Raw genomic sequence first — 18,125 nt, 5'->3', positions numbered from 1 at the left:
GACAACACACTCGAGAAACGCGTTGTGAAAAAGAATTCCGCGCTTTGCGAGAAGCATCAGGTAACTTCTCACGATTTACCTACACCGCATAAAATTTTGAACCATCGTGCAACGCTACGGATTACAGTGGTCTATGTTCTGCAGGTATCTAGACTACTGCTATATACCTAATTATTACCTTCGTTTGAAAGTCAATCATTATCACGATTCCAACCACCAATTTTATTCCATAAAGCTGTTATAGCAACATTACATTATAGTGCAAACCGCACACAACCCCTGAACTGAGAGAGAGCTAGTGAAAGCCTACGTACAAACAAACAACTATTGATGAATGATACTCACGTCATCGGTGTTAGTAGGTTTCCCTTCGAATGTGTAAAGGCCGATGCATAGTAAATATTTTTCAATGTTCAATAGAAATAAGATTTTGTGAAGACAATCAAACGTGAGGCTACTGGTGGTTTTGATTCGATAACTTAGTAGTAAGTTTTTTATCTTGAGATTAAATTACAATGGAAAGATGTGATAGTTCCAATCAAAAGGTAATAGTTTCAAGTAATTACATTGAAAATTGGCTAATTATATAGCAGAAGCGCATTATTGACAACCTATAATGTAATCCTTATTGTTTGAAAACTGTTCAAAGGAAGATTAGCTTTAACTTGGATTTGGTAAGCTTTTTTGCATTGATGTAGACCACTAATGTCACTTTTTTGTTGCATGGTTTAGTTGTCATCAGCTTTTTTTAGTTCTTTCATTTGGCGTCAAAGGAAGACCCAGCCGCAAAATTACATAACCATTTTAAGAATGTATTCTTTCATAATGTGGCCATGCTATTATTCAAACTCTCTAGACATGCAAGTGTTGCAATATTTTGGAATTTCGTTGGTATCAGCGTGTATATACCGTCAAATAAAGTACATATTCGTAGAAATAGTAAGCACTACTCAGAACTCCTAAAACAAGGCTGCTCTCCAACAAGTTTGGCAGCGCAAGCAAAACAAAACACTTGTTTACTTCAGCACGAACGCCAGCCCCGGATCCAGCGACCGAAACATAATGGTCCTTGGGAAACATTCCACTACAACTGGAATTTATATTCAAAATAGTAAACGTGGAACAAGAGTGAGCACAACATGTACGTTTTGCTTTTTGTTGACAAAACATTGCTACCAAAAAATGGAGTAAGAAAGAAAATATGAAAATTGGTAAGAAAAGCACACCAGTTTGACTTATTTTATTCAACAATAACGGTACAAAAATTAATTTTTAACAAGCAGAAACGTCTGCAAACAATGCTATTAAGCTTAGAATAAATTCAAATGTGGAAAAATTACTGTCTTGGATGAGACTTGAACTCACGGCCTCTGGATCGATACTTCAGCGCTCTGCCATCTGAGCCACCAAGACCTCATCCCTAGGCAGCAAATTTATAAAAAAAAAAATAACGGTACAGTTTGAGTCAATCACTGATATGGAAATGCCAACGTAGATATTTATATATATATTTCGAAAAAAGAACATTACGCAACCCTTGGCCTAATGTGTGTATTCGAAAGATATAACCCCGTATCTAGAACGCATGATTTATATGAGCCGCAAATGGTTCCCGTTTCCGCAAACAAACGATTGTTATTCAAATCTCCTTCGGCGTCTTCGTGCGATAAGTATTTATTAAATAAACCAATGAGAAATCCAATGCAAATTGAGGAGACAAAAAAGCACAGAATTCCAGACCAGACGGTCCTCTGGGGACTTAGGTTTAGATGAGACTGTCGAGAGCCAATGCGACGAGATGATCTCGTCTATAATCCTTGGGTAAATATTTCATGTACTAATATTCCCCTGATAGATTAAAGAGCTTTCGAAATGAAATTTTAGTCTGGCTCATCAATAGACGACCAGACTTCTGTTTTAAGTGTTTGAAGTCATACAAAATTGATCTTTATATACCAGTATTGTAAAATGTAAAATACCTTTAAAGCTATTTCAACTGTCTATCTTCATAAGTTAATTACTTCATGTCTGTCATTTTTTAAAGTCAATCGTCCTTTATAACACCTCAAAAAGCGATACCTTTCGACACAACGACAAGCAAGTTCTAATCAAACATATGTCCAGTGCATTACCTTTTCAATTTCCTCTAAACATAGAATGATAGAATCCCTTTTCTGACACGAATACAGTTGGTATTTATATCATAGCTTTATATCTGCTGTGCCTCGTTCGATACGTCGTGCGGAGTTTACGATTCGCTAAACAAGTGCTAAAGCTAAGTTTACGAGCCAGCTCCGCTGGTTTCAAATATAAAAAAAGCGGCCAAGTGCGAGTCGGACTCGCGCATGAAGGGTTCCGTACCATTTGAGAAGTATTAAAAAAAAATCTACTTGCTAGATCTTGTTCAACATTTTACCACTTTGGACACACATTTGACCACTTTGGAAGTGTCTCTCGCGCAAACTATTCATTTTAGAAAAAAATTATATTAGAAACCTCAATATCATTTTTGAAGACCTATCCATAGTTTCAGTTCTAAGTATGGGGAACCCCCAAAATTTATTGTTTTTTTTTTTCTATTTTTGTGTGAACATCTTAATGCGGTTCATAGAATACATCCACTTACTAAGTTTGAACAGTATAGCTCTTATAGTTTCGGAAAAAAGTGGCTGTGACAGAATCGGACAGACAGACGGACATGACGAATCTATAAAGGTTCCGTTTTTTGCCATTTGGCTACGGAACCCTAAAAACCGCCAGTTGTAAAGAACAAAGTATAGGACCGGAGATCGTAGACGAGTTGGTAAATTAGACGAAATAATTAAGACACTAACTTTCGTCTTGCAAAGATCCAGACAGTACTAAAGTCTACTTAGAGCTGTTCACTTGCACAGTCCATTAAAGATTTAGCTGTGTGAATTCTAACAGAACATTAACTAGTCAACTAAACTCTGCAAGTGTCCAAACGAGGCACGACGGGGCGTGATATACGCTATTGTGCTTCGGTCTGCCCATCATCCCAAGGTCCTTAGAGACGATATAATATAATGATAGACGTGTAGCGATAAGGGGACAAGTGTAGAACCTTTCCGGTAGATACCATTTCTGTGACCATTTCGGGACTGATTGGTAAATGTAGATACTAGAGTTAGTTTACTTGGAAAAGTGTATGTGATGTGAAACCTTCAGATATTGAGAAGATTGATAGCTCAGTAAATAAGTTATTTAACATTTCAACGAGTTTAGTAATCGAATTATTTGGCAATTTCAAGAGACCATCAGAAAATTGGGAGATAATAACTTCAAGATCGCTCTTTGAAATTGTTGAAAGGGAGGTTTCTAATTGACAAAAGGACGTGGATAAATTGTAAGTGAAAAGGGCAGAGATTAAAAAGGTATCACGTTTCACCTGCACGTCCAGACGGAGGGTAGATGAAAAAATAATGAGCGGGGTGAATACAAACAGAAGTTTGACTATCTCCGGGCGTTCAGAACGCACTACAACTGTAATAGTCGAGTAAATGAGAAAGCTCCTACACAATAGTGTTAGTTAAGGTGGCTGTATACGCAATCAAATTTTTCCCTACCAAGGACATAAAAAATATAACGAGTTTTATATAGATCAATATGACAAATCACAGTTCGCATCTATATATTATTTTCCATCTCTAACGCGATGACACCTCATGCATAAAATAATAATTTTATGAAGTCAATCGATGGAATTTACTTGCTTTTAATTATCAGTGGAAAATCACCAATAAGTAGGTACCACGTACCAAATTAATCTAAGTAAAATAAATAGCTGTAATAAAAGATATTCCGACATACTTCGTTTACAAATTTTACTTACTATCGAAATTCAACGAGCGTTAAATTTTATAGCTGGATAAGCAAAGAATTAGAATTTAAATTCTTTATTGACTATTTCGCAGAAAATTCCGGTACTACTTTTCGAATGTTCTTCGCAATTGACCCAAAACAAAAGTTAAGAGAATCTCAACGGGTGATTACATCTAATGGCACCATTTAAACGTTTTCAGGATTAGATTGACGTAGACTTAATTTCGCAAAAAGCAGTTTAAAAGTGCCGTCAAGTTGTTTTCTTTATGGCTTACTTCTTATTAAATTAGGAGTACAAAACCGGACAAAAGTTTATACCAAATTAAAATTTCACCTTTGTACCAGTTCTGCAAAGAAAAGACTCGCTGAGTACGTAATAAATAACCTTTTCTTTAAACATTAATATGTTCAAGCCATAGTATAGTGAATGTAGGTGTTATCGATGTTTTCAGAGTTTTTTTTTTTTCATTTCAAAACGAAACTACACAAACGCAAAGGAAAGTCGAATAATCCGACTGTCAAAGTTTTTGCAACCGCACTAGTTCTCGTATGTACTGGCCACGTTGGTATTTTCTTAGATTACAGAAGGCACACGATGTCCCCTTGACTAGTGTAAAATGACCACTAGATCCAGAGTAAATATGTGTAATCTTAGTTCGCACATATACTGGTCTTGATCTGTCGTTTCAACTGTGACTTGGACTGACAGCTTTGAAAACGGCGAGGAAATGAAACGTCACAGTGTGAAAACCCTTTCAGGCGTTACGACTGACATGTTCGACGATTCTCTCTCATGTACTTAGGAACAGGAACCACATACAAGAATATAAAGACCGTTAGTCAAACTCCTTTGGAAATTATCAGTCTTTTCTATTACCTACTTGTTCCTACAGAGTTTCAAGACTTTCAAGAAAGGAACGCTTGTTACCGAGAAAGGAAATGTTATAAAAAAATAAAATAAAAATAAAAATAAAATAAAATAAAATTCGTTTATTTCAGACAGAATCCATAGAGTGAGTATTAATAATAATTACATAACACTTAAGCTACGAGTATGTTAGTAGTGTACATGCCAAAAAAAGTAATAAATAACAATAATAATAATTTAGTTTAAGTATTTAGTAGTAGTTATGATAGGTCCAAAAAGGGATATACATGAAACACGAAAGGCTGACGTTTATAAATAACCGTTGAACCTTTCACAGTGATTGACCGTTATCCTCCGAAGCCTCGCTTAGTTTATTTCGCCTGTTCACCTTTATTGGTTTTTATTTTTCCTTCCTGTATCCAAAAGTTTTCTCTGCTCATTAAGAGGCTGTCAATACCTAAAGCGCGCACACTGTCTATTTCTATCGGAGTAAATGAGATAGCACTGTCGCATGTTACTGGGCCTGGGCAAGGGAATAATAAGAAAAATATTTAAATAAAAAAAAGTGGATTATTAGTGTAATATTTTACTCAACCACGGTTTAGATATAAATGTTTTGAAATTGTGATTTTAATTGCAGACCCATAAGTCAAAACAATAAAGACATAGAACCGTTTAATTGTGATTTTAAGACCAATCTTTGCAATTATTTTCTATCGAGCCGATTTCGTTCAATCATGTATCGAGTACAACCACGGTCTTTGAAATATAATTAATATGAACATATATTTTTCTTACTTGACTAAAACAAATAGTCTTTCTTAAAAAACTGTTTAAGTAACATCAATTTCAAGGACATTGGGTGTTGACAGCCTCTTAAGATATGCCCATTTTGTTTACCTCTTATATATTATTCACCCCATCTTAACGCTTTTCTATTTGCATCAAAATGTCTGGAATCCGCTTGGCTACTTAATTTCGATAAAAGTAGTAGATTATGTAAGGGATTACGTACGTTATTTATTTTATATGTGTTTTAATTATTATATTTATAGCTCGTGTCATCCTGCTGGTGTAGAGTTATAGACGCCAATCGTTATTTAAAAGCTTCAAGTACTACCCTCATGGAAAAGTAATCACACGACAGTAAAACTAGCCCTATTGTCTAGCTTCACAGACAAACCAAAGCATTTCTCATACACAGAGAATAATGAACCTAGGTTGAACAATTAAAACTGCAATGCCTTAGTCACAGGAACTTAAAATGCTAGCAGCACCACGCAACTGGATCACCAACTTACACCGAATACTAACATTACTCAAAAGACCCAAGTGCGGATATGATGGTCGGACTTGTCTACGTGACGCTTTGATGATGACAATGTCTGTCTCTTTCAATCACATGGTGTTAAAATTAAAAGGTGCAATATCATTATCACGTGCATAACTCGGTCCATCATACGTCCGAAGTCAATGAACGAACTATATTTCTATTCAGAACCGTCGAAGTATGTAAATAGGTGATAACGCTACGTGACGAAACTTACATTCGAATAATCCAATTGAATTCGATGAATGAATGAATACGGTCTGACATACGATGAATAGATCCAATGATGTTTGGTTAAAAGGGGCTTTCAAGAAAATCGAATTGGTAATATCTTATATTTTGGGCTGCGATAAAAGCCTTTGTTTGTTTCGGCGGGCAATGTATTATATTATTAAATGTGATATGAAATTGTTCACTGCAATACGTATTTATATAATTTTGACATTTTTGTTATTTATCGATAACCGCAAAAAAAACATACCATTTTCCAACGCATGATCAACTGATCATTCATTTCTAGAATAGAATATATAAGTATACAGTTATACAATACACACAGAGAAAGAAAGAGAAAAAAAAGACTTATAACTAACTTGTACACTGTATATGATTTTGATTATACTGAAAAAAGTCAACGCTCAGCATAATGCCATTCCTAAGAACACACAAGCACATTGTCTCGATCATAATGATAAAAGACTTGCCAGATTCTTAGTTTTTACCATTTTCAATTAAACTACCATAAAACACTCTCGAATTGCGGTAATTTAACTCCTTAAAACACAAGAGGAAACCAAACAACCATAAGAATCAAATTGGCTTTGAGCCAAATCCTGGTTATCTATGTATGTATGTTTCTACTTCCTTTTAGTTTTTTATTACATTCCTGCTAACAACTTTAGCACTTTAAGCGTAAGCAATAAAGATTATAATAGAGTGCATGTTACATGCATACTCATCAGTAGAGTCTATAATAATAGACGATTATCGCTATACAATGGCTCGGCATTGAATGGCATTGACCGAGCCGTTAGCATTGAAATTATTTGACGAAACTACTAATTAAATATTTTCGGTACAAAGAAACGACAATGCGTCTTTTCATTTAGTACTTAGCGATACTTACTAAGCAGTACTACTTAGAAACTGAGTAGTTAACAAAGATTTAAAAGAAGTAGGTACCTACTATACATGCTTTCCAAACGTAACAAACAATAAGAAAAGGTGAAGTAAGAAACAATATTTTTACCTTTAATATTATTGTAGCAACTCAAGGTTTTCGTTAAATAAATACAAAATCCAAAACTCTCTCCGTCCAAAATAACATTTTGGTATTAAAAACATACATAAAAAAACAAACAATACAATTAAATTTTCGCGTCACCTGTCATGTCCTTTACGGTAGCTGAACTTTTCCTTGTCGATAAAAGAAAGATTTCATGATTCGAAATACATTTTTATACCTTATGTTAGAAAGGTTTTCTTGATTCCAAAGTATTCGCAATACAATATTACTCGTGGTATGTAGGTATATTGTATTTTTGGAGCCATATCTAAAATTTGCAGAAGTTGCGACCGCTTTCATCCACTCTCAAACTGCCAATCTCCTGGACAGGTGATTAAGTTATGTCGCTATCTCCATTCTGCACACACTGGTGGATGCCATGTCAAAGGAGTGACTTTATCGAGTGCATACAACAAAACAGGACCTTTACCTAGCAAGGGAAAGACAGTGCTTATTATGTAAATTTTATATAATATTCCCTAAAGGACTTTGCGAAGACACTTTAGACAAAGACACCTTTTCACAATAAATGACTGAAAATTTTGTCCAAAGTATTTTTGGCAACGTTCATAGGAAGGACCAGACAATTAAAAACAAGGTAACGCATTTATCGTATATGGAAGCATATTGTAAGCACAAATACCTAACCTACCTACATCTTTCAATTTCCTGTCCTGCATAAAGCTACTCTACTGTGCTCGGTTACCAGCAGTCCATTCAATAGATGACCAAGGCTTCCTTCGATTTGTCTCATGTTTGATTGTCATCATGCAGCACCCACTGTTGTTTTTTTATTATTTAATTACACGTACTAGATTACTGGAAAAATTCAACGCTATTGGCCCCTTGACACAGCCTCAGTGTAAATAAAACCATCAGGGTAATTACGGAATACGTTAACAAGATCGTTTATCCACTACAAAGGCTATTTGTCGCCGGCATTTTGGTCAAATTGAGAACTGGATTGAATAATGAGAGCGACGCTCTGTGCGCCGTAAATTCTATGTTCAATAATACTTGGCACTGCCGCTGTTGTATGATAACAATGACGTATATTCGTGCGCAGATCAGACGGCATAAAATATTCGTATGCAAATTCGTATGTATGTAAATGAAGAATTTGAACGAAATTTAGAAAACGAGAAGCGAAGATTAGTTTCGTTTTTGAAATTACTGCAAAATCATGAGCTAAAAGACTAACCTAACATTTATTTAAGTATAAACAGTTTTAAATAGAAACGCTTTAGAGCAATCTCATCTCCGGCATCACATCGCTGATGTAACAACTTTAAGTAAGCATTCAGGTGTAAGGGAATGTTTTGAGACGGTAGTCTGGATCTCTGGATGTGACGGCAAAGAGGTAATTAAGATAGATTAGACAAGTACCATGGATAGGCTGAATAGACCTTTGTTAGAAATGTATCAACGAAGGAAACTTGCATTTAAACTTGTATAAAAGTAATCATATTTACTAAACAGAAGAAAATCGCCGTCGGTTCGTCTAGGTATAGATCTATACTATACATGAAAAAGTTTATGTCTAAAGAAAACAATTTCTGCAATGCATTTTTTAGTTAACAAAATTACGAATTTCAGATAGTCACAAGTCACAAAGAGAATACTGTAAAGGTTGAATTTCACTTTGATGTGTACGTTTCGAATTTATACGAAGATCGAAGGTTTTAATATCAGTTTCTTATTAGACTTCGGGCCCAAGACACAAAACACGGTTGCAGCAAGATACAACTTCCCTTTTTACACCAGTCGTCAAACATCATTACACCTGTAATAGTTTCCATTTATCTAACAACCAAAGAAGCATCTGAAAAAGGCCGGGCATGTTTCGTTCAGTACAATAGCGCGACATCGATGTTAAACAGAGCGTTAACGGTGGGGCACGTCCAGCGTTCGAGCGGGATGCACTTTGTTCATATTGACACCTGATCCGAAAAAACGTATTGAGTGGTAATTGTCAACGTAGGCGGGCGATTTGTGTGACAAGGATAGTTGCTTTGTTGGTACTATGCAAGATATTTTACAAAACTAAAATAGAAGTTGGAACACATCTTAATGCCAAGTTGATAGGGTTTTAGAATAACAATAGTGTTGTGAGGCATCATAGGATGTTTCACTTGTGCTTTGGCATCGTTTTACAAGAATCGAATAGAACAGGGCATAATTAGTACGAAATCACATTGGATATCTAGATTCTCATACGTCCTAGAAACTTTGGGACGTCATCCACAAAGCATCAATTTTACTTCTTTTATGGAACGAGCCTCGAAAACTGTCCAAGAAAACTCAATAGCCCCCAAAACCTTACTCTTTCAGTACATAATTATTTCAAGAATCTCTCGAGAGCAATTAAAACTCAAAAGCCAAAAGCAAGCAATGAATGACTGAGAAGTTCTCATTTAATTTTACGCGAAAAAGGTCAATTTGTTGGAGAAGTGATTCCTGGAAAATGATATGTATCAAAATTTCAATTTCTTGCGTTGTTAAAAAAGATTCAGTTTAGATGAAGGCAAACAATTATTCTTAGATACTTTGTACTAATTGAGTTTGAAGTTATTACGGAAACAGAGGCAATTTCAAACGGAATCTCAGAGTTTATCGTGCTTTTATTTTAAAATACCAATTTAAGGGCTCGTTAAGGCGGTGCGAGAAGTCGTATAGGAGTTCTGTTACATTGCGGTATTTGTAACCTACGCTCTATAGTCCGCAATGTAACTAAAATGGCATGCGAGTTCCACGCGCCGCCTAAATGAGCCTTAACGAAAAGGAGAACAGTGTGAAATTCAAAATAGTGTCTCGGTAGAAACCCCTTCAGTTCATTTAAGTTTACTAATTTACTTTAGCGTACTATACTCAAGCTTCAAATGGATAAGTTAGCAGTTTTAATAAAATTTACTACCTTTGCACTTTAGTAGACGAACAAGCAAATCTCATCCGACAAACGGAAAGTTAACAATTGTTCATGATAAACACGCCGCCAGCCATCGCAAACGAGTTTCCAATAGGAAGCGGGATAATACAAATCTGTTCGATTTGTTCTTGTGGCGTCCGAGATAAAAACATCCGAATGTTCCGAGCTAACGGCCAAAGACGAGGAAATCGTTACATTACTCTTGCAATGAAACTTATACTGCTATCATCAACTGTAAGCTTGTGTGTTGTATGAATAAACAATAAAACAATACTGTGTCACTGGTAACAGTTACAATGAAAGCGCGGGTATAGATTAGGAAACATAAATTGTTGTACTTTCCTTTGTATCGGGCTATTCATAACTTTTTAAAACTATACTTGGATATATTTCAATAGAATACTGAAGCAACTGATTCTTACATGCTATTTTGACCGCTATACAAGCTACTATTAATTACTTGTAGTACTTATTAAATTTGTGCTATTAGCTAAAATTATTTCATGAAAATATTTGTAATTAGTTCTCTCCCAGGTTTTTCGTTTATAAGTTTATATCATCCGCTATATTATGCTGCAGCACAGCCCAATTCGTTTGAAAAAAGTCACTTGATTGATTACATCCCAGGAAGGGTCAACATATTTTTTTAAATATTAAATCAACTATTATACAATCTCTCTGCTTCAAATGGACCTAAAAAGAGATTTAAAAAAATGGCGACAGACTAAAATTCCTTAAGGAATTACAAACAACCTGATCCCCGCAAACGACGCCACGAAAAAAGTTTTAATTAAAAACATTGTCGTGCAAAAGGGATTACAAGATAAACGCCGTATAATTATCTTAACAGCGCAGAAATGAATATTTTCCAGGAATTCACAAGGCTTACTACAGTAAATGGATTACGATTTAGTGTAGTAAAGAAGCTCGAAATCTGTACCATTTATTCGTGATTGGAGGTCATACTTAAGCTGGTTCGTTTGAAGCGATGGGAATTTTCTGGCTGGTCTTTTGCACAACCCTCAGTCACGCTACACTTATTTACTATCTGTTTTTAGAAGAAATACTGGTGGCATTTAAGCAATATATACGATACTGTTGTAGGAAGTTACATTATCATATCAGCAAATTACTTCCACTACCAATCCCATTGAATCTCGGTCATCGACTTAGTCTATTAACGATTTGATTAAGATGAAAAGGAATCATTGTATGAAGGCAGAGGTCCTCTACCACAAACGTCGAAAATCGATCTCTTGCTATCTGACTCCTCTATCGCTCAAATATGTAAGGGCGATTAAGAGACACATTTCGATTTTCGATGTTCGGGTAGGCCCTCAAAATACGAGCGATACGATCCCATTTTATTTGAAGTTCTACGCACATGCCAAGAGATACAACAGGCGTAAACAAAGGCACGTAAAAATAAAGCTAACTGCTTGAAGATGCATTTAATTGATTGAGAGATAAGCCAGAAGGTAGTTAAAAACAAATGTTTAAGATCGGGTTTAGTTTAGCGTTAATTATGTGAGAATCGTGCGCGTCATCAAGCCACTTGTAAACAAGTAAAACAGAGTACTGTAAAGGCAATGTCAGCGATGATGTTTTGTTCGTAGGCAGCGAATGATGCCCACTCCCTAAATTTTCAAGAGTTACCTACTAACCAAAATAGCTAAATGTTCGTCTGTTATAGGTAGCTGAATATCTTACGTATAGGTGAATAGGCTCGTTTCGTAGATTTCTAGTACTGTCAATTATTATTTCGTTACTGAACTTAATGGTTTACGAAGAAATAGTTAAAATAAGAGCCCGATTTTATTAAAAGCCTTAACGAGGTTTCAATTTCTCAGACGTTTATCGTAAATATATTGTTTTATAAGCGGAAACTAGTTAGGAAATATTGATCTGGAATTTAATAGGTCATCTAACTTGACTCATATTTTATAACCCTGTCAGTGGGTCGAGTATCTCGATGCCTCAGCCTCAACACTTACTAGCATATCAAACTGATGAAGGGGTCGTAAAACTGAGAGTGAAAGAGTCAGTAATATGACCCCGGTAGTTAATTTGATTTGCTGATAGTAAAGATTAGCACGCTCACAGCATTAAGCGATTTCGTCACGTAGGTATCCTAAAACCACTACTTTTTCTTGCACGCTCGACTTGCGCTTGCGTCCTTTGGCAAGGCCGATATCGGTATTTCCTTGATGACAAATTGTTTGTCGGTCTATGGACTTCCTTTCCAATTGTAAAGGGCAGGTTGCTATGACTTATTTAGTTTGCATGTTTTTCACTGAATGTACTATTAATCTGTCTGATTTCACGCGATAGTCTTTATGGAGGTATAATTATGATATTGAAACATCAGATTAATTGTTAAGTAGCTTATCTTAATATTATAATAAAAAGTTTTTAAACTTAGGCAATTAATTATGAGTACGTATCGTATTATCTTACTGAACGTAAAGGTTTCTGTGGAGGCCTTATAAGTACGCAGATACATATTGACATGAAATAAAGTAAACAACATTCCAGAGATAAACAAAACTAATAGGAAAACGTACATAGCACCGTGCAACCTTGAACACCCACGGCGAATCCCAATACCAATATAGCTCCGCTTTCAATTCCCAGCTAATAATAAATCTCAGTAAATTAAGATCTCACCTAAATATTGGAGATTTTATTAGATTGGTATTATTGATATGCGTGTTGGCCCGTGTCCAAGTTAAAGACAGGTGGTCGATATTTCAATAACAGTCCCAAATATAACGTTGAGGTGTTTGGGCGGTGCGCCTACGCTCCGTACACATCTGTTTTTCGCATTCAGGGGAATCCTATCTTACGCACAATCTCTTGTCTTACATTAGTCAGCCCGTAAAGTTGAATTCTATCGATTTGCCTAATTGATTTATCGCCTGGTTCATGCAGTAAATTTAAATTATACGTATTTATTTCTTTACGATTAATTTAATTATATTCGAATTAACAGAAATGGAAAAGCGAATTTAGTGAACAATTAACACTAATTAGAGTCCTATATTTTTGCAAATTCCAAATTTACTAAGAATTTCGAGCAGAGCATTTAAATGTTCATTGCCTAATTTTTAATCTAGCGTCTATTCGCCTCCTGACATTGTTAAGACGAAACAGTTTTAATAACAATACCTACCTATTTACTGTTTATGTGCAATAGAGTGACATACATACATACATATTTCGAAAAGCTTACAAATTAACGAACAACGATGCAAAAGATTCAAAGATATCTACATCGAATAGTACTTAACTGTTGCTAAGGAACGCCAAATATATTTTTATTCACAATAAGTAGCACAACGAGTCATGTGACGAAAAGAACAATTTGTCGATACGTCTTATGCGAAAATTGAGTGGGGGACGAAAATAGCGGATGCTATGGTTAAGTTGCTAAATTTGAATTTATGCGTCCGGCACGCTCACAAGATCTGTGTGCTGAAAATATAATAGAATGATAACAACGAAAATGCTTGGGATCCATCAATTGTCAGAACGCACTTTTCGCTGCGTGCCTATCGCTATTAATATCGGTATCGGTGTACAAATCAACGGCAGAAGTAAGATTTTGTATACAACACTAGGTGTGGTGAACCTTGTAGATTCTTAGCTTTACAAGAACGTACCTTGTTCCCTTTGTGAAAAGTATGCGATGGAGTAAGATAATAATAGATGTGGGATAAATACCGACAACGCTTGGAAAAAATTGAACTTTTATGGGCCGACATTTTACTATATTTGACAAATGTATGACTAAATCAATGCTTTCCTTTTCTTACTCGCCAGGGCGGCCTCACAATCTTACACAGAGTGAATACAACTGAACATAAGGTTTAAATCTTTAATATGATACCATATTTCTTCAATAATACATAATCTAGACTAGACAGTACTTTAGGTAGAACATAGTCAGTATATTGGCGATTTGGACGAGTAGTACTTGTCATGCTCCAATGGATCGCCGATCATCCGGACGCTGTCCCTTTCGTAAAGAGCTCTCGGCGTCGGGATATCGGATATTGAAAACATATTCGCTTGAACATTTGTGTTGTGTAGCTTCGAACCACATATTACTACTGTTTAGTTTTAAAATACCACGTATTATTACTATTTAGGTTTAAAATAGATGAGAAAGACGTGCAAAGATTAAGTAAAAAGATTGGTTAAGCTCACCAATTCCTTGGGCTTATAGAGTACGTTGTTTGAAAGTACTTACCAAAATAAGGTCTTGACTATTTTTTAAAACTGACCTTAAAAGCTTAGCAAGTATTTTTAAATAAATTTCAGTTTCAAATTGAATCATTTTTTTTTTTGTAAAATGCAGGCGGTAGAGAAAACTCTCATTATTTTTTATTTCGCTCCAAAAATTGAATAAGATAGATTCCAAATTAAGGTTTGAGAAAACAAACCTAATCAACGCCAAGGGCTTTTCTCGGTATATTTTAATTAAGATCGTTAGAAATATTCAATAAAGATCAGCATCGATAACAAAATAAGCCGCTTGAACATATCTATATAAAGTAACGTATTACACTACACGTGTTTTAGTACATACATTCCGACCACGTGGTATGATACAAGTGGTGGTTCCTGGAACTTGGTCTATTATTGATAAACAATGGAATTTGATATAGCGATCTTAATGATGTGCTCGTTACGTCTATCAAATTATTGGCTACGTGGCCTGCGTGAAAGGGCTGGTCTTGACAAATATAACCTTGATTATTACAAGGTTCCAATTTCTTTTGTCTACATTACAATTACTAGACCGAGAGTAATAAATATTGTCTACACGAGTAACGATACATAATAAAACAAAAATACCGTTGGTAGAAAAACCCAGAACATAACTTCATTACATAATATGTATTTACAATGTCGTGCGAACATGGGCAAAATTCAATGTTATGCTTCTGCTTTAGTAATTAAAACAAAATAAAATAGAAATAGGTTGTCATGAACTACCTTCAAAACATTTGTTACCGTGACTTTACAATAACTACTCTGCTGGTCGTACACCTTCATAATTCGCGCTTTTCGTAAGAAAAAGTAATGATTTGATTGAGAATAGTTAAAGAAAACATACAACTCGCTATTATTTTCTTTGATGCATTGAATTAAACCTCTAAGCTCTCCTCACAAAAGAGGGGTATTTTTATTACTGTCCTTTTCGAAATATGGGCAATAATGGGCGTATCTGCATTCATTTTAGAAGCCATACCGCAGTGAGGGCAAAGTTTAAGTGCAAAAATATGTTCCGATAACAAATTCGGTCATATTTTTGCGTTATAACTAAAAACCTCGTAAATGTTTCTTGTTTACTGTGATTACAGAGGACTACAGCGCGAAGCCCTGATGATATATTGGGAGGGAGCCCTTCCAATTATGTTTCTAATGGCTTTACTAATAGGCTTCCATAATCCTTTAGCATCTGGGTTTCAGAAGACCTCTGCACTTCGTATGTCCGGGTTTCGGAGCTGCAACGTAAATTGCAAGAACATTACATTTTTAATTTTAATTAGTTCCTTTTCTGAATTTTACATCCATTTTATTTTGCATTCCGAATCACTAATTTCAGTCGTTAATCATAAATCAAAATCTACAAATGTAATAAATATAATGAAATTCAAATCGCAACCAAATGCAATAAACCCAATAGACAATCACCATTGACGTGGAAAATGATTGCAGTTGACGTACGTTATTTAAATTGAGTTGCATGGAATTTAATCAACCGCAAATACATCTGGATATGTGCATATGTAACTTAATTCAGGAAAAAAATATATTTGGGGCTATTTTCGCGATCAATCATCCCAGTTTTTTTAGGCAAAACATCAGTTCGCAATAAGACAGTACGCGACAACCGACGATACGTAAATGCTGGCTGAAAACGTCATATTTGTTTAGATTACAGAAATGTTCATTTTAGAGGTAAGAACGTGACTTTGGTACCTACTAGACTGTAATGTATAGAATAGTTTACCTCACAATAGGTACTTGTACTTACGTTATTTTCTTTTTTGTAAAGATAAAGATAGTTTATTATTCAAGTAGGCATATTACAATGCGCTTATGAACGTCAAATAAAGGTACACCGGCTCTAACCCTACACCTCTGACCCTCTCCTCCCTCCTTTTTTCCCGCATGCTAGCTACAGGAACCGATGTCCGCTTTGGAAATTTACATTTATTTTTATTTACCCGTGTTTCCCGTGTTTCCCCATTTAAGAAATTTTCAATACAGTTTTGCTACACCTGGATCGATATTTTTTACGCTATTTTCTATGCAAGTATTTCAATGACGACCGGTTTGGCCTAGTGGGTAATGACCCTGCCTACGAAGCTGATGGTCCCGGGTTCAAATCCTGGTAAGGGCATGTATTTGTGTGATGAGCATGGATATTTGTTCCTGAGTCATGGGTGTTTTCTATGTATTAAATACTTATATATATCGTTGTCTAAGTACCCTCAACACAAGCCTTATTGAGCTTACTGTGGGACTTAGTCAATTTGTGTAATAATGTCCTATTGAATTGAATTGAATTGAATTGAATTATTATTTATTTCAGGTATTATACCCATATATGTAAATTAGTTACAAATTTTCTTTAAGACTATGTTAGTAACTTAGTATCTACAGTATAATTATTACATTAATTTTAAATAAATAATCAGTCAGAAATAAATTAATTAATTAAAATTATTATTAAATAATGAACTAGCATAATATATAAATTAAAATAATATCATAATTAAAATCAAGTTCAAATGAAAATTAAAATCAGATTAAATAGACTATAAAAAAATAAAATGTCAGCAGCAGCATGTCATAAAGCCATATGAATGTCATTCCATTTCTGCACAAAAGGACAATCAAATTTGGATGATAATGCATTCAGGAGCGCGCCGGGGCCACCTGACAACCTGCGCATGAGAGACGCCACTCTCTTGCGGATGATGGCGTGGAACCCGTCGGTGTGTGCGTCCGCAAACATACCCGATGCGCTGCAATGCCGGGGCAGCCGCAGCAGGGTCCTGAATGCATTATTATATTGTATGCGCAGGACATTATATGACCGCTGTGTATAATTCGTCCATAGGCTACAGGTGTAAAATGACTGGCAGAATGCTTTAAAAAGGGTTATTTTAACCTCTCTAGTGCATTTAGCAAATCGCCTAGCCAGCATATTACACCTGACAGCCAATGCCCTACGCTCTCTCTCCATGTCTACATCGTCAGTAAGGTCCTCCGTCACCCAGTGCCCAAGATATTTAAAGGATTTCACATGGTTCAAAACAACACCAGAAAGTTGAAACTGCGGTATCGGATATGTTTTATTACCCGCTTTAAAAAGTAACATTTCACTTTTTCTAGCATTATATTTTAAACCATGCGACTCTGCGTAGCTCTCACAAATATGCAAGAGCTTCCTTAACGCACTGACCGAAGGACTCAACAACACCATGTCATCAGCATAACTTATGTTATTGACACAATTACCATCTATAGAGCATCCGACCATGGTGTTGCTGAGCTCACTAATCAGTGCGTTAACATAAATATTAAATAACCGGGGTGAGGAGAGCCCGCCCTGCCGTACACCACACTCCAGTCTGTAGTCACTCGAGTGCACGCCCGCCCATCGAACACTGTTGATCTGGTTCTCGTACCAATATTTGAACAACGCTAGCAGTTCAGGTGGAAGGGTTGTTTCTGTTTCCAGTTTATCCCATAGAATGTTGTATGAGACCAGATCAAATGCCCGCGATAAATCTAAAAAGCAAGCGTACACTGGTGTTTTCTTACTAGTGTAGTATTTGACCGTACTCTTAAG

This window comes from Cydia pomonella, chromosome 24 (genome assembly GCF_033807575.1).
Source record: "Cydia pomonella isolate Wapato2018A chromosome 24, ilCydPomo1, whole genome shotgun sequence".
In the NCBI taxonomy this organism is placed as follows: domain Eukaryota; kingdom Metazoa; phylum Arthropoda; class Insecta; order Lepidoptera; family Tortricidae; genus Cydia; species Cydia pomonella.
This window is presented reverse-complemented; position numbering follows the sequence as displayed.